The 26,906-nt window shown below is 43.0% G+C and overlaps 1 protein-coding gene across 1 annotated transcript in view; it reads left to right on the top strand.

Moving 5' to 3' along the window:
• Positions 1-26,906, top strand: part of DUSP3 (dual specificity phosphatase 3) — a 720,871-nt gene that overhangs the window by 331,410 nt on the left and 362,555 nt on the right. The window lies entirely within an intron of this gene.

Here is a 26,906-nt window from a genome sequence, read left to right as displayed (position 1 = left end):
TTATCCACCTGAAAAGTTTCTTTCCAAATTCACAGAAAAAAGTAGAACAAATTTTTCATTCTCTTGATGTACACAGACAAATCAGGTACAACCTAGACAGGACAAAAACACCAACTAGGGCAGAGAAATTGTTGGTGGCTTTCCCTGAGAGGAGAGGGTGGACCTGTCTCCAAACAAACCATATCCAAATGGATAGCCAGTTGTATTAAACTCTGTTACGCTTATCATGGAAAACCTCACCTGGTCATATCAAAGGCCATCCCACCAGGTACAGGGCAACTACCACTGCCTTCTTCAAAGGAGTTCCTACCTAGGCCATCCTAGAAACTGCATTGGAACTCTGTGCGCACTTTTACAAAACACTACCATTTCGGCATTGCCTCCAGAGCTAGAGCAGGATTTGCTACTGCCATCTTGCAAAATCTTATTTCTTAGAGGCCAGCAAATTACCTGCCACCCAGCAGGCAGTTTTGGGAGTCATACCAAGAATCAGTACTGCAACATTGACTACAAAAAGCATAGTGCAGTTGTGTCACACTTACCATAACTGTAGATTTTCGAGTAGATCTGTGTTGCAGTACAAGCTCCAACCCTCCAACCATTCTATCTTCTGACCCTTTTCCCCTCTTGCTGGGAGCAAGGGAGAGAGGAGATTCCTGCTGATATCATCAACATCATCCCTTCTCTTCCTTCTAATGTCTCTCCTGTACATTCTCAAACTCAGACAGTTAGGGAGGTTGTGCTGTCCTTGGGCACCAGACTGCTTGCTCACTGGCTAGAAAGACCTAAGGATGGCGCTGACAGATGCCTTTCTCATACCCTGATGCCCAGACATCCATCCTTGGCTCTCCATTGGTTAGGGATGATACAAAGACTATAGAAGTAGGGCCGGTTGCGGGCTTCTCCATGGCAGGAAGACCCAAGAATCAATACTGCAACATTGATTTACTCGAAAATCTACAATTATGGGAAGTAACACATTTTGATTTTCTACCTGGATCTTGTGGCCTCAGAGCAGATCTACCCTGTAACTTCAGTTCCAAGGGTTTTGGCTCCTACTCATTTGACTCCGGCCTTGTCGGAGACTATGGACTCTCAGACCTAAATATTCTGGTTGGAAATTTCAGCTCGGGGTGTTTGCTGTCTACTCCAATGTGGTAGTGGGGTTGTCTGCCTATGAATCCTCTGTTCTGATTCCCTTATTGGGCACCTTCCACCTTCATAGCTTTGCGGGTCCCCTCAGCAGTGGTGTCTGCTTCTGTGAAGAGAGGACTGGATCTGATGGATGAGGCAGTATCTTCTAATCCATTGGAGTTTAATTTGGCCTTTTGGGTGTTGGAAAGAATGAATGTTCACTATATTGATCACTGCTGCAGTAACCTTAGTTATATGAGTTATATCCTGCCAAGGATATAACAGATGGCCAGTTTCCAAAGCTTCAGGGCACCTTCCACAAGCCCAAACTGTCAAGCAGCTGAAGCTGAGCTGACTAAAAGATAATTTGGGTGCAAAGCCTTTAAGAGCTTTACTGCTGCTGAACACTACACTCCTCTGAGACGTTTGAGGATCAGTAGTCAGTTTTGTGCTTCCCTTTGCTGGACAGATAAGTTCCCTTTAGGGAAATAACTTCCATTTCCTTAACTTTGTTGATGTTGAAGCTCCTGCAGTTGATTCCATCGTTGTGGCAGCAGCCACCAAAAAAAGAGCTTCCTGAACTCTCAACTCAGGACTGGCAAGACCAGACAGGAGGAGAAGGTAACCACACACACAGCAAACCCAGTCCCACATAGACCTACCACAACTGCAAACCAAACACATAATAACACAAAGACATATTCGGAGGCTCTAACAAAAAACTTACCAAAACAACAGAGGCTCCCAAAACAGACACCCAAAAATCCACCACCTCAAAACATAACACATGCAACACATACTTCAATAAATCAGTGTGTCAAACAATCACAGCCCTTAAGGCCATACACCATGCCTGATACACTAGTAATAGGTGACTCTATAGTCAGACACACTGACGTTCCGCTTACCAGGCTGAACAAGGAGAGGGTAATGGTGAGCTGCCTATCGGGAGCTAGGATCTGCCACATAACACGTGCACTCAGGTCAATCCAAAGCAAGTACAAATATGACTCCGTCATTGTCCATGCCGGCGTGAATGACTTGAGACGTACCTCCCTGGACTACATGAAAAGAGACATAGAGGAGCTCTCTGATTATGTAGCCCAGGCTGGTATGACCCTGACCCTGAACAGCATCTTGCCCTCACCAAGAATGATGCCACAATACAAAGACAAGATGATCAACTTTAATAATTGGCTCAATTACTGGTGTCATTCTAGGGGGATCCAATGTCTGTCTGCTTGGGATGACATGCTGAACAAGTCACGCTGCTTCGCAAGGGACGGCTTGCACCTGTCACCACTGGGCTTCCGGATATTGGCTAAGGCTCTTGCCACCCCCATAGTGCCTTTTTTAGGCAAGGCTCAAAAGACAAACCCACCTCCTTAGAAAACAAAAATGGAAAAAAATTAAGGGTAATGCTGCTCAATGCCAGAAGTCTAAATCTCAAGCTGCAGGCTCTCGAAGCACTCCTCAGTATGGAGAACATCGATGTCTGTGCAGTAACTGAAACCTGGTTCAAGGCTCCTGAGAACACCCCAGCGCTACCAGGCTATACCTCATATCATGCTTTTCGGACCCAAAACTCGGGTCAAACCAAAAAGGGAGGGGGAGTGTCCATATTCATCAAGGACACCCACACCTCCAGGTTAGTGGCAACACATGAAGCATCAGAGACCATCCAGGTGCAACTAACCATAGGCAAAACTGCTATACAACTGGTAGCATGTTACAGACCACCCTCCCAATCTCAGGAACCCCATTCAGCCTTCCTGAAGACATTGGAGGATATGAATGTCTCACCAAACACTATCATATTGGGAGACTTCAACTACCCTAACATAGACTGGGTGCATTATTCTAGCCCTAACACCCTAGCCCAAAGGTTCCTGGAATTCATAAATTCAAATGCAATGGAACAGCTAGTCACCTCTCCCACAAGAGGAGATAATATACTAGACCTGGTCATCACAAACATGGGGACAAAGTGCTCCACACCGGAAGTATACCCCTCACTAGTGAGATCTGACCACAAACTAATCACCCTGGATATACATATCCCACCTCCACCCCCAACACAAAAGACTACAGTGAAAAACTTCTCAAAAGCCGACTTTACACTTCTTAAGACTGAGATGGTATCCTTTAAGCCCACTGGGCCAGTGGAAATGACATCCCACAGTGCTGAATCCTTCGCAAATGCTTTCTACGGACATCTCCAAGAATGCATGGATCATGCAATCCCAAATAAAACCAAGACCCTCTCCACCAAGGGCAGGCGTCCTGTCTGGTGGACCCCAGCCATAAACAAATTGTATAACAAAAGAAGGAAGCTACTGCACGACAGAGCAAAATCCCATAAAGAGAAGGCATCTCTGATCAGCACTAGTAGAAAGCTACGTTCTCTCATAAAAACATCAAAGGCCAACTTTGAGAGAAAAATCGCTATGGACACTAAAGATAACCACAAGGCCTTCTTCGGCTATGTTAGAAACCTGGGCGGAAACCCTCAGATATGCTCAGAGTTAGTTCACAATGACAAAAAATACACTGAACCCACAGATATTGCCAACATTCTGGCAGACAGGTTCAGTGCAAATTTCTCCCCTCCCTCACCCCCAAAAGAAGAAATACTTATCCCAGCTGAATGTAACCTCCCTGTCATCTCAGATGTCCAGGTGAGAACCGCCCTCAGCAAAGCTAAAAACACAGCATCAATGGGACCTGACGGTATCCCGGGTTGCGTGCTACATGAACTCCAAGAGGAGCTAAACCCGCACATAAAAATGCTATTTAACCTTAGCCTTACTACAGGATATGTACCTGAACACTGGCGTACAGCAACAGTGGTCCCACTCCACAAAGGAGGCACCTCTACAGACCCTGGAAACTACCACCCCATAAGCTTAACCAGCCTGGTCTGCAAAGCAATGGAAAGAATCATTATGGAACTCATAAACAGAGACATTGGGGACCTACAGACACTTGATCCCACCCAGTTCGGCTTTGTAAAGGGCAGATCCTGCCTTTTGAACCTGGTTGACTTTTTCGAAACAGTCACTAGAGCCATTGACGAGGGCAAAGCAGTCCATACAGCCTACCTGGACTTGGCTAAAGCCTTCGACACAATACCCCACTCAGGCATCATAGACAAGCTCAAGAGCTTAAATGTAAATCCATATGTCACAAGATGGGTTGCAAACTGGATAAAGGATAGAACCCATAAAGTCAAAATCACTGGAGCCATGTCAGACTCAAAGCCAGTCACAAGTGGTGTCCCACAGGGCTCTGTCCTGGGACCCCTCTTGTTCGGCATTTATTTCTCAGATGTGAAAGCAAACATGGGAGGGTTGTGGCTGACAAAGTTTGCAGATGACTGCAAACTAGGCGCCATAGTCGATACACCAGCTGACACATACATCCTACAGAAAGGCCTCACTGAAATGGACAACTGGTGCCGGAGTCATGGCCTTAAACTAAATGCCAAAAAATGTATAGTCATCCCCTTTGGGAAAAACAAAGTACCCACAAATTATCACATAGACAGTAACCCACTGAGTATGGAAAAAGTAATCAGAGACCTGGGGACCCAAGTCGATAGTGACCTCTCATTTGACACCCACGTTGCCAAAGTGGTTAGAAAGACTTTCTACCTTGCCCACCTTATCATGAAGGGATTCACATCCAGATCAAAGGAGGTCATTGTACCCCTATACTCCACCCTTATCAGGCACATGATTGAGTACAATGCCCCATTTGGTATGTACCTCACCCGGCACTTGCAACAGCTGGAGAGACCCCAAAAGTACCTCACCAAGAGGATCAAGGGTCTCCAACATATGTCATATGCTGCCAGACTAAAGAAACTCCAGCTGTATTCAGTAGCATACCGCCTACTCAGAGGTGATCTGTGCCTGACGTACAAGGCCATGTCCAATCAGGAATTGATGGACATGCTTCACCTCAAAAAATCCAAATCCATCAGAACCACGGGAGCTAAAGATCTAAACCTCAGCACAAATATGAATAGGACATGCTGGAGGGACAGATTCGTGACTCAGAGGCTTCCCGTGCTCTGGAACAGAATCCCAGTTCATGTTAGACAGAGCCCCTCACTGACTCTCTTCAAGAGAAATCTTGATGATTGGATGGGAGATCGTAGGTTTACCCCGGGGGTCATCTCTGTGTCACTACTAGACAGAGGCACAGTAAACTAATTCTATTATGTAAGGGGGTCTTCACTGTGTCACTACTAGACAGAGGCACAGTATTCTAAATCTATTCTTTACACTTTTGTACCATTACATGGGGTGGCGAAAGCCACATCACTATGGCTAGGCTTATAAATGCCCCAGGGCAGATAGCCTAGTACTAAACTATGAAACTATGAAGTCTCTGCCTCTATCCATCACTTCTGTAGGAAGTCCATGGTGATACATAGACTAGGAAATTGAGCATTGAGAACCCTGAACTATGATACACACTTGAACAGGTTTCAGAGCTGTTTGTCACAACAGGCCCTGTCTATACTGAAAGCAACACTGATAGTGGAGTCCAAGAAGAAGCTGGAAGCTGCTTTGAATACTACATCTGTTATCGCAAACCTCTTCATGTGCCTAATGCATAATACAGTGGATGGAGCAGTAAAGTCAGCTGGGACTGGCATAGCCATGGGACATCATGCATAGCTGCACCTGTGTGTCTTTGCTGAATGAAGAGCTGTCAAATGGGGAATTTGTGAAAGAGAAAATATAGAATAGTGACCAAAACAGTACGACGTTTTCTGTTGTCAGATTAAATTTAGAAGTTCCACAAAGATTGTACAACAGGAACAAAAAGGACCTCATTCAATCTGGCTTTGGAAGTCCAAACATCAATTTGATTCACCTTCTGAGAGGGGTGGTTGTGGGGGAGAATGGCTCTTCAGTGGACACAGGCCCCAGAAGCTGAGGTGGTCAGAAGATCAATCAGTAACAGTCTGACATGTCAGGACCCGCTAGAGAGAGTCCTGAAATATTAAGACTGAATGGATGAAAGATCAGACTTGTGTATGCCAAGTCCAAGATGCCATATCCCAGAATATTTCCTTTTCTCTGAGGTATGGCGATCTCAGAGTTGATATATACAAGTTTGTGGAGTGTGGTATGGTGCTCGGGGGGGGGGGTCTTGCCTCCTCTGCCTGCAAAAAGAAGTTTAAAGGAGAAGAGCTATTTTTTAAATTCACTGTTTTGTGCTTTTGGTCTTTTCTTTGGCACTCAGCATTTTGAGTGCAGACATTTCAATAGGGAGCTGATCAACCACAGAAGGTGGATTGAAGCTATGTGCAGATTTTTTAGCAGTACTAAAAAGCCTATAGCATGTTGTGTGAGGTCTTGGTACAGCAAGGATTTTTTTCCCTTTCCCTATTGTAATGTGATCTCAGACTTGGTACATATAATTATGAAAGGGTTTGGTGGGTACTAGTGTGAGAGCTTTTAATGTTCCATGTTTCGACCTTCTGTGGTCGATTTTATGTGCTTCACTATTTTAAGCATTCTCTGTATTCCCAAGAAGGGACAGTCATTTTCAATTCAAAGTCCTGCAGTTTGGTCTCACCAAAGCTTCCTGGGTGTTCACTAAATTTATGGCTGTCACATCAACCCATCTATGAATTCTGGGATCAAGATTTTCCAATATCTCAATGACTGGCGAATGACTGCCCCCTCAATGGAGTCTCTTCTACAAGTCAGGAATTACCTTCTTCAACTTTGCCAGTTCCTGGGGTTATCAGTTGACCTAGCAAAAATCCAGTGTCTAACCTACTGAAAAAATTATTTTCACAGGGTGTCATGTGACCAACACTATCAGTAGTTTCTCTTCCACCAGACAGAGTTCAAACTTTACCATCTACAGTCTGGTCTGTACTTTATCAAGTACTCTCTTCTAGCAGAATGAGAATGTTATGCCCGACGGCACCATCATTCCTACTGGTCCAACACACTCACTTCCTTATGAGGATTTTACAGTGGCCACAATGCATTTATCCCCTATCAAAGATTATAATAATTTCAGACTCATGCAGAAAGCATCCACTGTGGTGGCTGCAATCGCCACTGGCTCAGGCAGGCAAAAATGTCATCCTTCACCTCCAGTAGCTACAAGTGACAACTGATGAATCCTCCTTTGGGTGGGGTGAGGGGACTATATGAAAGGAGAATGGTGCAAGGTATGTGGGCAGACAGTTAGGCCAATGTTCACATAAATGTCTTGGAGTTGAGAGTAGTTCTTCTGTTGTTACGGGAATTTCAGAACTGCTTTCCTCAGGACGTGATTTATATCCAAAAGGACAACTTAATGGTAGTTCAGTACCTAAACATACAAGAGGGAACTAGATATTACCTCTTATGTCAGGAAGCAGTGAGAGTTTGGCAAGGATTAATAGCTCTGCACCTAGTGTTAGTAGCAGCACATATCCCAGCGGTAATCAATTACCTTGTGGATGCGCTCAGCAGAGATCTTCCCATGCTTCACAAGTCTTCCCTTAATCCAGCGATAGCCAGAAAGATATTCAGTCACTAGGGTACTCCTTACAGTGATCTGTTTCCCATTCTATACAACACCAAATGCAGAGACAACCACCATGGGATGCACTGTCATAGCAGTGACCACCAAGGCTTATTTACGTAAATCTGCCTTTTCCCATAATATGCAAATTTCTGTAGATAGCAATGAGTGCAATGCAACAGTCATCCTCATAGCCCCTTTCTGGCCCATTTAGACATGGTTTGTCTTGTAAAGCCTTACCTAAAGGAATCTCCCTCACTCTTGAGAATCCACTCAGGATCTAATTTCACATCTTTCTGTGAAGCCTCACCAGGATTTGCACAAAATGAAACTGACCTCTTGATTTCTCCAGTTTCGATGATGGCCAATGATAATTCCTCTCCCTTCAGAGTTGGTCAGGATTTTAACATTTTCTCAGAAGGGCTGTACCCATAAGATCTATCACAGTGAATGGAAAAGATTTGTATTCTGGGCTTGTCCACAAAACATTGACCCATTCCTGGCCACAGTTCAGACATTCTACACTTTCTTGCCTTTCTTTTTGATTCAGGCTGTAGTCTTTCTGTGGTTAAGGTCCAACTAGCTGCTGTTTCTAGCTTCCATGTTGGCATTCAGGATCATTCAAACTCTGCAAAGTCTTCATCAAGGAAACCATTTTACTGGGACCACCAATAAGAGATCTACCTCCCCCTTGGTATCTGAATTTTGTCTTTGTGCACTTACTAGCTCTCCGTTTGAACCAGCCTCTTTTGCTGAGCTAAATTATCTTTCACGGCAGACTATTTTCTTGGTGGCAATCACTTCAGCCAGAAGGATTTCAGAACTCCATGCACTTTCATCCTTTTCTCCTTACTTGATGTTCCATAAAGGTAGTGCATTCCTGAGAACAAACCTGTCCTTCTTTCTTAAGGTGGCTTCCGAACTGAATATTTCACAGCCCATTCATCTGCCAGGTTTCTTTCCAAATTATGCAAAGGAGGTACATATTATATATGATGGATGTACACAGGCAACTGCACTTCTACATTCACAGAACTAAATCATTTTGAAAATATGAAAAACTGTTTATCTCCTTTGCCCCTAACAAACTGGGAAAAAAGGTTTCTCAAGTGTCTGTTTTGAGATGGCTATCAGACTGCATCTCCTTTGGCCGTATGACTGGTATAGGGAGAGAGCTAGCTGATATGATGAACCGACGGTTGCTATATTGTGTGTGCAAGAGACCAGATGGAAGGGGAGCAAGGCTAGGTGTATCGGAGGCGGTTTCAAATTGTTTTATCATGGTGTGGATGGGAGGAGAAATGGTGTAGGCATTATCCTGAAGGAACAATATGCTAAGAGTGTTTTGGAGGTGAAATGAGTGTTGGATAGAGTGATGTTTATGAAGCTGGAAATTGATGGTGTAATGATGAATGTTGTTAGTGCATTTGCTCCACAAGTTGGCTATGCAATGGATGAGAAAGAAAAATTTTGGAGTGAGTTGGATGATGTGGTGATGACTGTATCCAAGGGTGAGAGACTGGTGGTTGGAGCAGATTTCAATGGGCATGTTAGTGAAGGGAACAGAGGGGATGAGGAAGTGATGGGTAGGTATGGTGTTAAACAAAGGAATGCAGAAGGTCAGATGGTAGTGGATTTTGCGAAAAGGATGGACATGGCTGTGGATTTTGCGAAAAGGATGGACATGGCTGTGATGAATACGTATTTTAACAAGAGGGAGGAGCATAGGATGACATACAAGAGTGCAGAAAGATGCACACAGGTGGATTATATCTTATGTAGAAGGGCCAATCTGAAGGAGATTGGAGACTGTAGAGTGGTGGCAGGGGAAAATGTAGTTAGGCAGCATAGGATGGTGGTTTGTAGGATGACATTGGTGATCAAGAAGAGGAGGATGAGTGTGAGGGCAGCACCAAGGATCAAATGGTGGAAATTGAAAAAGGGTAATTGTGAGGTGATGTTCAGGGAAGAGTTAAGACAGGCACTGGGTGGCAGTGAAGAGTTACCAAATAGCTGGGTAACTACAGCAGAGCTAGTAAGAGAGATGGCTAGTAGGGTGCTTGGTGTGACATCTGGAAAGTGGAAGGAGGACAAGGAGACCTGGTGGTGGAATGAAGAAGTACAGGATAGTATACAGAGAAAGAGGTTGGCGAAGAAAAAGTGGGATTGTCAAAGAGATGATGAAAGTATACAACAGTATAAGGAGATGAGGTGCATGGCAAAGAGAGAGGTGGCGAAGGCTAAGGATAAGGCGTATGAAGAGTTGTATAAAAGGTTGGACACTAAGGAGGGAGAAAATGACCTGTACCGATTGGCTAGACAGGGGGACCGAGCTAGTAAAGATGTGCAGCAGGTAAGGGTGATAAAGGATAATGAGGGTAACGTACTCACAAGCGAGGAGAGTGTGTTGAGCAGATGGAAAGAGTACTTTGAGGGGTTGATGAATGAAGAGAATGAGAGGGAGAGAAGGTTGGATGATGTGCGGATAGTGAATCATGAAGTGCAGTGGATTAGCAAGGAGGAAGTAAGGATAACCGAGGGGCCTCACAGGTCAATTTGAATGAAAAGAGCCTTATAGGTGAGCTGACTAGACTTTTACAGGCTTTTTCTCAACCTGATACTAATACACAGGAAACGGAAGTACCCATTCCGTGCGCACAGCCTTCTACGAGTAAGCACACTAACGGTGGCAATTCATATAGACAGAATTTGTCAAATACAAGACCACAACATCCTTTAAACTACCGTAAAGGAAATACAAATGAGAGGGATGTACAAAACCAAAATAAACAGGATGATTTACTGTTTTTGGAAAAATACATGGACATTAACGTTAGCGACTGGCTCACTAGAAGCTTCAGTGTTCCTGAGTTGTGTGAGCATGGACATAAAAAACAGGACAGTTCTTATGCTGACAAATGTAAGCTATTAAAAAAGTTTTTGTTAAAGTATAAAAATTTAAATCTTGATAATTGGTTTTTTTCAGAATGTATAAAGAAAAAACAGGTGCCTAAGGGTCTTAGGCTAAACAAATTTCCAAATGATACTATTATGGGTTCATCCCTTTACAAAAAGTTGTGGAAATACTAAACAACTGTAGTCTGGCAATGATGAAAGCCATGATTGATAACAATAATAAGTTAATGGATGAACTGAATGTTAAAATTGAATTGTTAAACAAAGAAATAAGTGAAGACCTGTTGTTTACTGTTAGAGAATACAAATGTAATTATTTTAGAATTCTTAATGATGTTGATAATATTTTAGCTAAAAACCACAAAAGAAAAATGGCAAAATTGGATAGGGACGAATGGGCTTATGAGCACAAACAAGCCCATCCTTTAGGGCACATAAACGAACAATTTAGAGACTTTAAGAGAGGAATGTACCCATATGTTAAATATCAGAACCCAAGGTTTCAATACAGAAAACAGCAATACAATAATGATGAACAGGGTGAAGGGAACTTATATAACAACACTAATAATTACAATGAGGATTACAATGAGGTTTATAATGAACAAGATATCCCTTTAGGGCAAGAGGGACCCAGAAGATCAGAGCGGATACGGAATCTGCCATCCCACCCAACATATGCACAAGTTACCAACAGATACAATCAGAGGTACCAGAACAACCAACAATTTTGATGGATAATGGTACTTCCACATTTTTAGATATTTGTGGAGAGACAGAAGACTATGAAACGTATAGCTCCAATATTTGCAGTGAGGTCATTATTTATTTATTTATTTATTTAAATTTGTTGACCGGGAGTGTCCGACTGGACGTGGGTCCATTTTCTGCGGAGGCCTGGGGAGAAAAGCTCCACAGTAAAATAAACAGACAGTAGTTACATTGGATTACATAGTGATTAACAATTTAACATAGAAATTACTTACAACATATTTACAGATGAAGAACATAGTACATCGGTAGACAACTAGAATCTTTATCTGTGAAGTACATAACAGGCATTAAAAATTATAAAAGAAGATGGAGATTTTTTTATTTATAATTATACAGATCTTACTATTGAAGATAGACATTTTTCACTGTTTAAGAAGGGTTTTACATTTGTTCCAACAAAAAAGATGGATTTGGCTGAGATTATGCTATATATAAAATTATTTACTAGAAAACTAAACTTAGAATTTTTAGCATCAGCAAATGAGCCCAATTACAACATGAATAAGAATGATGATGGACTAACAAGGAAGAGTACCTATAACCCCCCTTTACAGACTGACATCAATAATTTTGAAAAAATAGATGTTAAGTTGTCAATCTCGCCTTCATTCTTGCTGGATGGGTTCGGAGCCGATCCTCGGCTCCGACTCGGCACTTGCTTAGCTTGAGAACTCCTTTTACCAGCTCGAGGCAACCCTATATCCCATGATGCAAGGCGGGACTACCTCAGATCTCGTTTGCCGCTTTGCGAAGAGGTCTCCTTTTTGCCAGCTGAGGTAAGTTTGATTTATTCAAACAGCTTAGTTAGGGTTTATCTCTCCCTTGTTCCTTTTTACAGTGTGTAGTCTTTATTCAGCCCACCCTATTTCCCCATATAGTTTAAAAACTTCTAGTTTTTATAAAAATTTTCAGTTAGGCCTAGGCCTCCCTTCTTAATCCCTATCTGTGTGTCTGTGTTTGGGATTAATTGTGTGACTGTTTTGGGGTGTGTGTGACAGTTATTTACTCTTTTCTTGGACTATGTCTAAGGAAGTAAAGGTCTCAGGCTTCAAGAAGTGTGACTCGTGCTGTCAGAAAATGTCTCTGACAGACGGTCACACTTCTTGTGTTTACTGCCTGGGGCCTTTACACCTGCAGGACTCCTGTGCTTTATGTCACTCTTTTAGCCAGAGAGTCCTGCAGGAAAGGAGGAATAAATTGATCCTCCGTGGCTTACTAAAGCCAGAAGGTTCACCCACTAAAACTGGGTCCAGTAAACCTTCTAAGTCACCTAGGGTTCAGGCTACAGCTTCTAAGCCTTCCCCGGTGGCTCCGACTCCTTCGGAGTCGAGATCGGCTCCGGCCGGAGCCGATCTTTCTTCTCAGGTGGTGGGGTCGGTTCCGATCGGTGCCGACACCCAATCTGCTGTTGCCTTGTCGGCTCCGGCTGGAGCCGACATATTATCCAGTATCGGAGCCGAGAAACCTTCGGCTCCATCTGGAACCCAGAGGACGTCGGCTCCGATGGCTTCGTCCAGGAAGAGATCTCGGTCCCCTTCTTTGGAGTCTATCCACTCGGCTCCGGGGTCTCCTCTTTTGTCGGAGCGGAGTCATCGGAGCCGATCTTCGAGATCTTCCAGGCTGTCTGACCACAATTTAGAGAGGGTGGTAAGCAGGCTGTTGAAGTCGCAGGCACTGGCCCAAATCCTCCATAGCCCGTCTCAGCAGACTTCGGCTATTGCTTTACCCCTTGAACTTCCTCCTCCGACTCCCCTCCAGAGTTCGGAGACGGAGCTTCTCGGGACAGCAACCGTGTCGGCGCCGGAACCGATACATCCTTTTCCAGCTCCGTCGTCTTCGGCTCCGATCTCTTCCATGAGACCTTCCTTGGAGGGATCCGGTCATCGAGTTTCCCTTGTCGGCTCCGAGGGGGCTAGTGGCATCGGACCCTTGTCCGACCCCGCTCTCCCTCTCGGGGCTTCGGCTTTGGTAAGCTCGGCACCGACATCGGCCTCGGAGCCTTCCCTCTCAGTGGAGCCGGGAATTCCTATTTCCACAGAACGGGAATTTTCCGGCCTCCCGGGGAGGGGAGCCTTTGAGGTGATGAGGAGTGTCCTGGCACCTGAGCCAGGTCAATGGTCCATCCCTTTAGCTCCTCCCTCTTCGGTGCCTGTAGACGCCTCTTGCCAGCCTCTTGCTCTCAGGCCCAGGGATCCATCGCCCCAGGTTTCCCCATTGGGAATAACTTCCTCTTCCGAGGTTTCTCCTGATCCTTCAGGGGAACCCCCTCGGAAGAGGACGTGTAAGAGGAAACACACAGACTCCCCCGAGTCTACTACATCTGATACTGACTTAGATGAGTCGGAGGGTTCCCCACGGTCCCCCTCTGAGGATGTCTCCTTTTCAGACATCCTTGAGCTCCTCAAACAGAGGGGGAATTGGCCCTCCATTGACCCCTCCGAGGATGAGTCGGTATACCTGGAGGCTTTTGGATCCCGACCCTCCACCTCCTGGGTGTCTCCGCCTTTTGACCCACTTATGCAGGTAGTGGCTCGGAAGGCATGGGCAGCTCCAGATTCTCTGGAACCTGTCCCCAGGAGACCATCCAAATTTATTACGGCTCCTACAGACAAGCAGTTTCTTTCTAAGGGTGTCTCTGTGGATGCTATGGTGGTGGCGGCAGCCACCAAGAAGGAACTTGCGGATCCTTCAGTACCTGTCCATCCTCCTAACAAAGATTCTAGGACCATGGACAGTTATAGAAAGCGGATGTTTTCTTCAGCGACCTTTGCTATGCGTTCGCTGAACTACCTTTGTCACTTCACCAGGCTTCAAAGAGATATTCTCAAGGAACTAGGTGAAGTGGTCCAGGATCCTTCTGCTGCTGGGGCTCAAGAAAAGATTGCCTCACAGCTAGCAATCCTGAATTCCTTAACCAACTCCTCCATGCGGCTCATATCCTATGCAGCCGATGGAGCGAGCAGAGCTGCAGGCACAGGAGTGGCTCTTAGACGTCAAGCCTGGATGCGGCTTTGTAATTTTGCGGACCCCTTTAAGGCGTCCTTCACCAATACACCCTTTGACGGTTCGGCTTTGTTCGGACCTCAGATGAAGGAAACCTTGACCAGGTGTGAGCAGGACAGCAAAACTCTTTCTGCCGTTGGAGTCCATTTTTCCACCCCTTCTAGACCCTATCCCAAGGGTCAGAAGGGAGGGAAGATGTGGTTCCGTAAAGCCCAAGGAGCTGCGCCGGACACACGTGGTCAGTTTACCCCCAGAGGCAGAGGGGGTAACAATAATAGACGCCGCCCTAGAGGCAGAGGGGGTCCTCAGAACCAGGGCAACAGGGAGTCTCTTCCTGAGAAGCCCTTTCAGCACCCCTGAGGTGTTGCCCGACTGTCCACCCTTGGAGGCAGTCGGGGGAAGGATTTCGCTGTACCCAGTAGCCTGGCGTTCCCTTTCACAAGATTTGTGGGTACAGTCGATCATATCCGAGGGTTACAAAATCCCCTTCGAAAGGTATCCCGTACCTCACCAATCCCTTCCAGACATTTCACCTGGTCAAAGGGATTTGGCAGAACAGGAGGTTTCAAAGCTCCTAGAAAAAAGAGCCATCCAGACTGTTCCAGCAGACCAAGTAGGATCCGGCGTCTACTCGAGATTCTTTTTGGTCCCCAAAAGGATGGGAGATTGGAGACCAATATTAGACCTGAGCAATCTAAACAGATTTGTAAAAAAGGCAAGGTTCCGGATGGTCACGCTTCAGTCCATTCTGCCCTTTCTGGGCAAGGACAACTGGATGTGCTCCATAGACCTCCAGGACGCGTACTATCACATAAAGATACACAGGCGCTCCAGGAGGTTTCTCCGCTTTCGGCTAGGGACCAGTCATTATCAATTCAGAGCCCTGCCCTTTGGCCTCACTTCAGCCCCCAGAGTGTTTACCAAATGCATGGCAGTGGTCACAGCTCATCTGAGATGTCAAGGATTCCAGGTGTTTCCTTATTTGGATGACTGGCTCCTCTCCGCCACCACCAAGCATCAGCTTCTTCAGAGCAGAGACTACACTCTGCAGCTTTGCAAAAGTTTGGGAATTTCAGTGAATTTCGAAAAATCTTCTCTGCTGCCTTGCCAATCTATCACCTTTATAGGCGCAGAATTAAACACCGTCAAGTTGTTAGCCAGACTAACAGATCAGAGAATTCTGGACATCCAAAAATACGTTCGGATTTTATTGCAGAGCAGCAAGGTCAAAGCCAGATTGATACTAAAAGTTCTAGGTCTTATGGCTGCGGCCATTGTTCTTCTACCACTGGCTCGCTTCCACATGCGTCTTCTGCAGTGGATGTTATTCACTCAGTGGTCGTTCCACAGTCTTCCGATGAGACATGAAATATTAGTCACACAATCGTGCAGGGCTCATCTGAACTGGTGGATATCTTCCCCTCTTCTTTATCAGGGCCGACCATTTGTTCCCCCTCCTCCGGTTGCCACAGTCACTACGGATGCCTCTCTGATCGGGTGGGGGGGGCATTATCAGGGCAGGATGGTCCACGGGACGTGGCAACCCATAGAATACCATCTGCACATAAATGTCCTAGAGATGAGAGCGGTGCTTTTAACGTTGCAAGCCCTCAACGACTTTCTTCCCGCGGGGACTATTGCAGTACAAACGGACAACATGTCCGTGGTCTGGTACATCAGCAAGCAGGGCGGGACCAGGTCCTATCCTTTGTGTCGAGAAGCTCTCAGACTTTGGCAATGGGCAATCTCCTCTCATCGGTTTCTGATAGCAACGCACATCCCCGGCAGGTCCAACCTCTTGGCGGACAGGCTGAGCAGAGCCATTCTCATGCCTCACGAGTGGTCTCTCAATCAATCTATAGTGGACCAGATTTGTCTAAAGTGGGGCACACCTTGTTGCGATCTTTTTGCTACACCCCAAAACAACAAGTGCCCCGATTTCTTCACCCTCTTTCCCCTACCAGGCCAACCCCTGAGAGACTCTCTAACCCAGGATTGGCCCCGGGGACTTCTGTACGCTTTTCCTTCCTTTCCCTTGATTCCACAAGTCATTCAGAAAGCCACCGTTTTGAGGGCCAAGTTGATTCTCATTGCCCCTTACTGGTCTCGACAAATTTGGTTTCCGACTCTGCATCGTCACCTCCTGGTGCAGCCTTGGCATCTGGACCCAGTTCCGGATCTTTTGATCCACCAATCGGGTCAACAGCACCGGGCCATTCATTCTCTCAACCTCACTGCTTGGTTGCTCCACTTCCTTCCCTAGCCAGGCTTCCTATGATCTCTGATCCTGTCAGAGATATCTTAGTAGCTTCTTTGAAGTCGTCCACCAGAACCATTTATGCTAGCAAGTGGCGACGTTTTTCCCTTTGGGCAAACTCCAGAAATGTTGATCCCTTCACTGCTCCTGTGCATTCTGTTTTAGATTTCCTGGCTGAAGTTTTTCTGTCAGGATCTTCTTCATCTACAGTAAAAGTTCAACTGGCGGCTATTTCCAAGTATCATGTTGGCTTGCAAGATCATAACATTATGTCACATAGACTATGCAAAGCCTTTCTAAGAGGAGTTTTTCTCCTGAAGCCGCCAATAAAACATCCTCCTCCACAATGGGATCTGAATTTAATGTTAGCATCCTTGATTTTACCACCCTTCGAACCATCTGCTTCATGTTCCTTGAAGTTATTGACCTTGAAAACTATATTTTTACTGGCTGTCACTTCAGCAAGAAGAGTTTCAGAGATTCAAGCTCTCTGCATCCCATCCCCTTACTTGGTTTTTCACAAGGACAGGGTATCCTTAAGAACAAATCCATCCTTTCTCCCCAAAGTTGTTTCTCAAACTAATATTAATCAATCTATCAATTTACCAGTCTTTTTCCCTAATTATTCTGACAGAGCTGAACAAAAGCTTCATTTTTTGGATGTCCATCGTCAGCTCAGGTACTATTTGCATAGAACTAAACAATTCAGGAAATCAGACCAATTATTTGTCTCCTATGCAGAAAACAGGAAAGGTCTCCCAGTATCAAAAGTGAACTTATCCAGATGGTTGTCTTCCACCATTTCTTACGTGTATTCGCTCAGAGGCAAGCAACTACCTTCTAAACCGAAAGCACACTCAACCAGGAGTCTATCCACTTCTGCAGCCTTTCAGGATAGACTACCCATTGATACCATTTGTGCAGCAGCTACTTGGGCCACTCCTCATACCTTTGTCTCTCATTAAAAATTAGATTTGGCCTCTAGGGACAGGGCCAGTTTTGGTTCCACAGTTCTCAAGAGTTTGTTCCATTGAGCCACCCGGGATACAGGTGCTAGGGACGCGGTCCCATCCAGCAAGAATGAAGGCGAGATTGACAACTTAACATTTAGAAGTTATGTGCCTACCATAACGTTCCATGTTAGTTGTCTTCTCTCGCCTTCTTTCTTGCGTCCCTCCCTCCTTCCCCCTGGCCTGGACAGATCTTGAAGAGTTTCCTCTTCTCAGGTTGTTCCCTCCTGACTCTTCTTTGAGGAGTCTTTGGTTAGGAACTTGTTTTTCCTAGTTCTACTAGGTTAGTCCTTAGCAGGGTTTTTTAGCTACCAAACGAGATCTGAGGTAGTCCCGCCTTGCATCATGGGATATAGGGTTGCCTCGAGCTGGTAAAAGGAGTTCTCAAGCTAAGCAAGTGCCGAGTCAGAGCCGAGGATCGGCTCCGAACCCATCCAGCAAGAAAGAAGGCGAGAGAAGACAACTAACATGGAACGTTATGGTAGGTACATAACTTCTAATTATAAAAGAAATAAGAGATATATACAACCACAATAAGAGTAGGTATGTTAATTTAAATCTTAATTTAGAGGAAAGAAAAACTTTGGAAGAAATTAAACATGAACATGCAGATGTCAGAATTATGAAACCTGACAAAGGGGGAGGGGTAGTATTAATGAATAAGTGGACTTATTTTTCTAAAATGATGGATATCTTAAATGTGCAGGGGCGATACACAATCATCTCTAAAAACGAGCTTAATATAGCATACAAGAAAATAGATTTGACTATAGAGGACAATTTATTACAGAGGTTAATAGATGACAGACTTTATAGGTTTTTTAAGGTCAACAAACCTCTACTACCCACGATGTTTGGTATCCCCAAGATACATAAAGATATAGAAAACCCTCCACTAAGACCTATAGTAACCTCTGATGGATCAAAAACACAACCTTTGGCTATTTACATTGATACAAAATTAAAGCCCTTTTACAATCTCTATTCACATATTTTAATTGAGTCCTGGGATTTGTTAAAGAAAGTTAATACATTACAATACCAATCCAATTATTCTTTTTTAACAGTAGATGTTACGGACTTATTCTCTGTGATTCCACATGACACAGGGCTTGAGTGGTTTGAGCTTATGTTATTAGAATTTAAATTTTTAAACCAGAATGAGTTTAGACTAATTTTAGAAAATGCAGAAATGGTGTTAAAAACAACTTTATTTATTTTCAAGGGGATATTTTCCAGCAGTTGGATGGCGTAGCTATGGGGGCAGCATGTGCCCCCATTTTCACAAATCTAGTTATGCTTTATTGGGAATTACATTATGTATTAAATACTCCATTTATGAATTATATAGAAAAATATTATCGTTTTTTGGACGATATACTGATTGTATGGAAAGGTACACAACAAGAAATATCCTATTTTATGGAATATCTAAATAATACTACCCATTTCCTTAGTTTTACACATGAATTTAATATGAACGCAATACACTATCTAGATGTAACCATTCAAAAGGATGATAAAAACAAAAAATATACATCCAGTATTTACAGAAAAGTTTGTTTTTCTAATTCTTACTTGCATTATTCTAGTAACCACCCACCATTGCAAAAGAAAAATATTATTAAGGGACAAATGGTCAGGGTGGCAAGGATGACATCAGAATACGCAGAATTTATTAAAGAGATGGATTACGTACATAAATTGTTTTTAGAAAGAGGTTACCCAGAAACACTTATTTCATCCTTGAAGAATGAGGTGATCAAGGGAAGGGGTACGAAATATATACCTATATTAAATTTTGACAACAATAGTACATGCAGTGAGTTTACAGACAAATGTGTGGAGGAGGAAATTAACAAAAATAATGAATTATTGAAAAAAAAGGGAGAGCAAAGCACCCCCTTTTTTTGTTATGACTTACAATTCTAATACGCAAATGATAAGAAAGGCTATAAACAAGACATGGAACATCTTTAAAAGTATGCCAAACAAGGTGGACATATTTAATAGACATTTATGCTACAGTTATAGGAAGGGTCCTAATCTCAAAAATATCTTTGAGAAAAATAAGTATGAGAATGATGAGAACACAAAGAAAAAAGGAACTCTGAGGTGTGGAAGATGTTCCCAATGTACCTTTATAGCCAATACTGATGAATTAACTATTCCCACTATTCCTATTAGTTTTAAAAGTAAACAACATTATACTTGCTATACTCGAGGAATAGTATATTTAGTTTATTGTACCTTTTGTTGGGCTTACTATGTGGGAAAGTCAGAAAGAGTTTTGAAACAAAGAATATACGAACATATGTATGATGTAAATAGAAAAAAAGAAACAAATGCACTTTACAGACATACATTGTCTTGTGATCAGGCTAACTTTAAATTCTGGGTATTGGAAATGTTACCTAGGAACAATAGAGGTGGGGATTGGGAAAACCATTTAACATACAGAGAATTGATATGGCAATTGCGCCTGGATGCTAACACACCCCCAGGAATGAATGATTATGTGTCAATACTACCAGCCCTAAGGTTAAGGGCTAACAAAGTTAAAAACACTAACAAAAACAAAAAGAAAAAATTTTAAACAAAATTTTAATTATGGGTCTTAAACTCACTACAATCAACTGATTTTTTACACACTGTGGTATATTTATGGTATATTTATGGTATATTTATGTTTTATATGTTTTATGTGTATTATTTATTATTATTCATACAGCTACATATTTATACCTATTTATATATTTACATATTTATATTTACATATATATATTTATTATATTGATTACATTTATATTTACATGTACATTTGTATTCACTACTAGAATTTACTTATAATTTATTAATAATAATATTATTATAGATTTTTTCGTATGTACAGGTATATTTCACTTTATTTGCTTATAACCAACATACTTATGGACAATAATTTTTAAACCATATTATCAAATACAATATTAATTTTCTTGTGTTATATTGACTATTATAATGACTTTATATGAAGTCCTGTTAAAAGAAGTCTTTTGTGCATGGATTCAAATGACCTAAAAAGTCTTTTGTTTTGCTTTTGGTGCTTTAAATTGTATTTTAACTTTAACCAAGAGACTAAAAGCAAATTGAATAATTGATTAATTGAGTTCAGAAGTTGTATAAAATAGCAAGCGGGAATACACATATTATTCTGATGAAGTTTCCTGTTTTGGAAATGAAAGCGCTAAATCTTTTTGCTTGCATTCTGCTTGGAACATTTTGAACATTGTCGTGCTGTGCTGTGCTGTCAATAAAAGTTTTTATAATTATACAGCGTTCGAGTTCGTGTTTGTGGACTGAAAAGTTTCTCTGTGGATCTAAATAAGTTTTTTTCATATTGGCCTTTACATCAAGCTGTGGGACTGCCTTCATTGGATCCTGGTATGGAGATCTGTGGTGATTATAGCTATGAAGAGGATGAAGAACGGAAAGGCTGTTGGTCCAGATGACATACATGCGGAAGCATAGAGGTGTTTAGGTGAAATGGCAGTGGAGTTTTTAACTAGATTGTTTAAAGAAATCTTGGAAAGTGAGAGGATGCCTGAGGAATGGAGAAAAAGTGTTTTGGTACCGATTTTTAAGAATAAGGGTGATGTGCAGAGCTGTAGTAACTACAGAGGGAATAAACTGATCCGTCACAGCATGAAGTTATGGGAAAGAGTAGTGGAAGCTAGGTTAAGAAGGGAGGTGATGATTAGTGATCAGCAGTATGGTTTCATGCCAGGAAAGAGCACTACAGATGCGATGTTTGCTCTGAGAGTGTTGATGGAGAAGTACAGAGAAGGTCAGAAGGAGTTGCATTGTGTCTTTGTGGATTTAAAAAAAAGCATATGACAGGGTGCCTAGAAAGGAGTTGTGGTATTGTATGAGGAAGTCGGGAGTGTCAGAGAAGTATGTAAGAGTGGTACAGGATATGTACGAGGGTAGTGTGACAGCGGTGAGGTCTGCGGTGGGCGTGACGGATGCGTTTAAGGTGGAGGTGGGATTACATCAAGGATCAGCTCTGAGCCCTTTCTTATTTGCAATGGTGATGGACAGGTTGACAGACGAGATCAGACAGGAGTCCCCGTGGACTATGATGTTTGCAGATGACATTGTGATCTGTAGGGAGAGTAGGGAACAGGTGGAGGAGACCCTGGAGAGGTGGAGATATGCTCTAGAGAGAAGAGGAATGAAGGTCAGCAGGACTAAGACAGAATATATGTGTGTGAATGAGAGGGAGGACAGAGGAATGGTGAGGATGCAGGGAGTAGAGGTGGCGAAGATGAATGAATTTAAGTACTTGGGATCAACAGTTCAGAGTAATGGTGAGTGTGGAAGAGATGAAGAAGAGAGTACAGGCAGGATGGAGTGGGTGGAGAAGAGTGTCAGGAGTGATTTGTGACAGACAAGTACCAGTAAGAGTGAAAGGGAAGGTCTACAAGAGGGTAGTGAGACCAGCTATGTTATACGAGTTGGAGACAGTGGCATTGACAAAAAGGCAGGAGTCAGAGCTTGACGTGGCAGAGTTGAAGATGTTAAGATTTGCACTGGGTGTGACGAGGATGGACAGGATTAGGAATAAGTATATTAGAGGGTCAGCCCAGGTTTTAAGGTTTGGAGACAAAGCCAGAGAGGCAAGATTATGTTGGTTTGGACATGTGCTGAGGAGGGATGCAGAGTATATTAGGAAAAAGATGCTAAGGATGAAGCTGCCAGGTAACAGGAAAAGAGGAAGGCCTAAGATAAGGTTTATGGATATGGTGAGAGAGGACATGCAGGCGGTTGGTGTGACAGAGCAAGATGCAGAGGACCGGAAGAAATGGAAACAGTTGATCTGTTGTGGCGATCCCTAAAGGGAGCAGCCGAAAGAAGAAGAAGAATCAGACTTCATCTTCTTTATTTACATGGCCAGCAACAAGTCTTTTCCTAACAAATTCTGGGCTCATTCTGCAAGAGCTGTTGCAACTTCTACTGCCTTTTCTTCAGTGGACTGCATTTTTGAGGCTGCCATCTGGCCATAACTTCATCAAGCATTATGAATTTTACTGTGCCTCCAGATGCATCAACATTCCCTCTGTCCCTCCTTCCTGTTCTGTAATACCTGAAGGATCATTTGGTTATAAGCCATTTAGTTCTGATTCAGGCAAGGTAATCTATACCTAGGTGTTAGGCACCAATCAAGATCTGAGGTGACTAAAGGAAGTGGTGAATTATGGGAGGGAGAATTCTAAAAGGGGATGATTCAAAAAGTAACTCTAAGACCACGTGTTGTATTGAGTGGACGTGAATAAAAGGATCTGTTGTTATGATAAGTAAATAACTTTTGTTTTTCCATGGTAAAAGTTATTTTACTTTTGGGGGCTGAAGTAAGTGTTTTAAGCTTTTTTTCTGTGTTTTAATGCAGGAAAGTTACTTTTTTACAACTTGCCTGTTTTACTAACTATTGCTGCCAGGCTTCCCTGAGAGTCAAGCACTCTTTTCGGCTTAATCATGAAACAACCTACCAGTTTCTCAGTTCTACCTTCTCCCAGCCACAAAATAAAAAAGAAGGCTGATAAAATGACTTGGCAACAGGTAGGTGACTCTGCTGTGGCCAAAGCTGGTTTCTTAGACCACCCATCTTTTACCTTAGGTCCTGATGGGGTTAAACACGTCCTCTGCAGCTGCTGGAGTGCCCTCGGTGCAAAGGAAGACCCCGCCTTGTTTTGTGGGAGATGGGGCATGGAATTACACTCTGCTTAGTCAAATAGCCAGGCCCATTCCCTAGGGATGTTCCTGATGGCAGAGTGGGTCTATTTCTTCAGCTTTTCTTGTCAAAAAGAAGGAAAAACTTAAGCATATGATTTGTCCTGTCTCAGTTTCTCTAGACAGTAGTAATTTATTGGGCTTAGATCAGTGTTCTTGACCATTCGTGTATGGCTGCTTCACGTAAAAGAAAAAAGGATTCTTCATTTTCTGAAAAGATTTAAGAGTCTGAACCTCAGAATGATTCTGAAATCACAGAGTATTTGTTATCTCATCAGAATTCTGATTCCAATTTTAAGGAGGGTGTGGCTTTGTCCAGTAATTTTGAAGGATTCTCTTTCTCTGAATCTATTTCTAGAACAAATTAGTTGTTTCAGTGACAAAATGGTAATGTCTCACTGTCCCTCAGGACCATACCTCTCAACTGTTCAGATTTTCGCAGATTGTCCAGACTTTTGCCTCATATTTTTAGTCTGTTCCTCATAAATTTTGTGGTTTTCTAGTAAGTCATTTAGGATTGAGATCACTAAATAATGACATACATTTGAGTTTCATGCTTAATATCCTTCAGAAAATGCATACTAACACAAATCTTGTTATTCGCACAACTTTTTAAGATTATAAGAGCAGTATTCAAAATCTTTCCCTATTTTGTCCCCCCCATTATGTTAGGCTTTGTCCAGGTTTCTTGCTTTAAGAGGTTGAGAGCTATGGTCAGAAAGTATTATGATGTGTTATAACTGGAATTTCCACAACCTTCTCCTGTTCTGTCTGCTGTGGAGGATGTTTTTGTCACAGCCTGCAACTTCACGTACAGCCAGCCTACTGCCCCCAGGAAAGCAGATACACTTTATAAAGTGGTTCCGTCATTTAGTTTTTATGCACTCATCCCATATCTAACCCAGCAGCTGTTACTTTGTGAAAACAAGTGCTGCTAAACATATGGTTAATACTAATCCCTCTCCTTCTGACAAATGATAGCAAAAAAGTTTATTCTTATGCAGCATTTGTTTTTAGAATTTTCAGCTGTCTAGTTCATATGCTGGTTTATGTTTTCCCCTTGAGAGAATATGAGTAATGTTTTGGCATCTCCTTCCTCTTGTGAGAAGTCTGTTTTGTGTATTGTGTCTCTCAAGTGACCACCCAGTGTCTGAGAAGTACTTATGATTCAGCTGATGTTCCTCCAAGACTGCTACCACTGGAACTGGTATCAGGTGATTTGCCTGGCTGTGTCACAAAACCCCCCTAGAGGATGTCAAAAGTGAAATTTTGAATTCTTCCTTGGATACAGAATTAGTTGTTGGACCTTCTGTTGCAGATGTCAGTAAAATGTGTGATGGGGGGGGCTTATTCAAGGGATCTCTCAGACTTTTCAGACGTCCTTAAACAAAAGTGTAAAAAGCGATAGGGGGGGAGGTTCCAGAAAGAAAGGAGGACCCCCCAACAAAAGCCAGTCTAATAAGTCTGAATGACTATATAAGGAATTTTTCAACCCCCCCCCAAAACACACACACACACCCGCCCCCACACACACCCGCCCCCACACACACACACCCGCTCCCACACACACCCGCCCCCACACACACACTCATCCGCATACCCTCTGGCAGTCCTTTAATCCTTGCAGCATGTCTGAACCGCCATTTCTTTCTTTATCGACAAGTTGTTTCAGACAGACGGGTTATGAGAATACTCCAGCAAGGCCTTTTTAGGAGATTTCTCCTCATCTATCAGACCAGATTCTTCTTTTCCCTCTTGTTATTTAACATTTTCTGTTTCAGGGTGTCATACAAGTTGTCTTTTCTTCTCATTTAGAAGAGAGTTTTATTCCAGGATATTTTTGGTGCCAAAGAAAGACGATTCTTGGAGAGCGGTTCTGGATCTTGTTTTCTAAATCAGTGTGTGCCCAAATTCAACTTGTCACTCATTATTTTCTAGTTAACTTTGATTTAAAAGACGCATGTTGTCACATTCCTGTAGTTCCACATTTCAGACATTTCTTAAGATTTTCTGTGTCTGGATCCCATTAACAGGTCTGTGCATTGCCCTTTGGTGTGTCTGCTGCTCCTGGGGGGGGGGGGGGGGGTTCACGGAGTATCTGGCTTCTGTAACAGCCTACCACACACTGCAAACTATTCACATTTTTCCATAATTAGATGACTTACTTTTCTTTGCAGAGTCTTTTTCAAAGTGTCTAGAATCTCTCACTTGGGTAAAAGATCTCCTACACAGGCTGGGATTCCAAGACAACTTACAGAAGTCTTGTTTGACTCCTTCTCACAAGATTCTTTTCATGGGCTGTCTCCTCTGCACCTTTGTTCAAAGAGCTTTTTCCCCACAGGAAAAAATAGATATACCTGAAAAAATCCTCAGGATTATTTGTCTCATGGCAACTATGACACTCATGATAACTTTTTCAAGATGCCACATGAGAAAAATCCAGTGGTACCAGAAATCTTTTTGGTCCTAGCATCAACATCCCCTGACATTTCAAATTCCAGTTGTGCGATTTGTGAAAAATTAGATTTTGTGGTGTAGACATCAAATTTTCACCAAGTTCCAGTCTCCCTTTCTGCACAGACACAACAGACACCTCAGTCTTTGTTTGGGGAGCAGTGTATATGGGGATAAAAATAAAGGGTCTGGAGCATAAAGTGCAGACTAAAACACAAACATAAGAACATGTTATCTCTTATAAATGCTCTCAATAAAACCATCTTTGCTCTCTGGGACATCTTCATAGGTTTACAGACAACATCACAGTAAAGTGGTACATAAAAAAGCAAGGGGAACCAGATCTTACCCTTTGTGCAGATTAGCCATAGAGCCTGGGATGCAGCTTTTCAACACAATCTCACCCTGCAAGCATCCCACATTCCATCAGAGCAAAACTGTGTGTCAGGCAAGCTGAGGAGGACCTGGACAGACCCTCATAAATAGAAACTGAATCACGGGGGTCTTCCAGCCATGGGAACATCTCAAATAGATCTACTGTTCAATCAGTTAGCAAAATTCTGCTCCAGGACTCCATGCAAGAAGACTTGAAAAAACAGATGCATTTTATTTCCCTTGGACAGGAATGTTCATGTGTGCTTTTCCACCCTTTCTACTACTATCCAGGGTCATTCTGAAGGTTCAGACGGATGTCCCAAAGATAATTGTGGTGACTGCCTTCTTGCCAAAACAACAGTGGTTATCCCTTCTTTCTGAAATGGCCAGAAGCAGTTGCCACAAGCTTCCAAAGAGTGGATGTACTTGCACAAAATCAGAGGTGTTTGGAACATCCCGACCCCGAGCAGCTGCAGCTGACTGGCTGCATGACATTAATACCTGTTAAGCAACTTATTTTGAGGACATACAGCAGATAGTGATGGAGGCAAGAAAGCCTGCTACTGGAAAATCATATATTAGCAAAGGGTAAAGTTTTTCTAGTTGGTGCCAACAAGATAGCCATCACTCACTCAAGGCTAGTTGTTCTCTGGTTTTACAGTATTTGTGTA

The sequence above is a fragment of the Protopterus annectens genome, chromosome 13.part0, assembly GCF_019279795.1.
Source record: "Protopterus annectens isolate FY-2018-M chromosome 13.part0, PAN1.0, whole genome shotgun sequence".
Lineage (NCBI taxonomy): Eukaryota > Metazoa > Chordata > Ceratodontiformes > Protopteridae > Protopterus > Protopterus annectens.
Note: the sequence above shows the minus strand (reverse complement) of the source record. Positions and strands in the feature narration are given on the sequence as shown.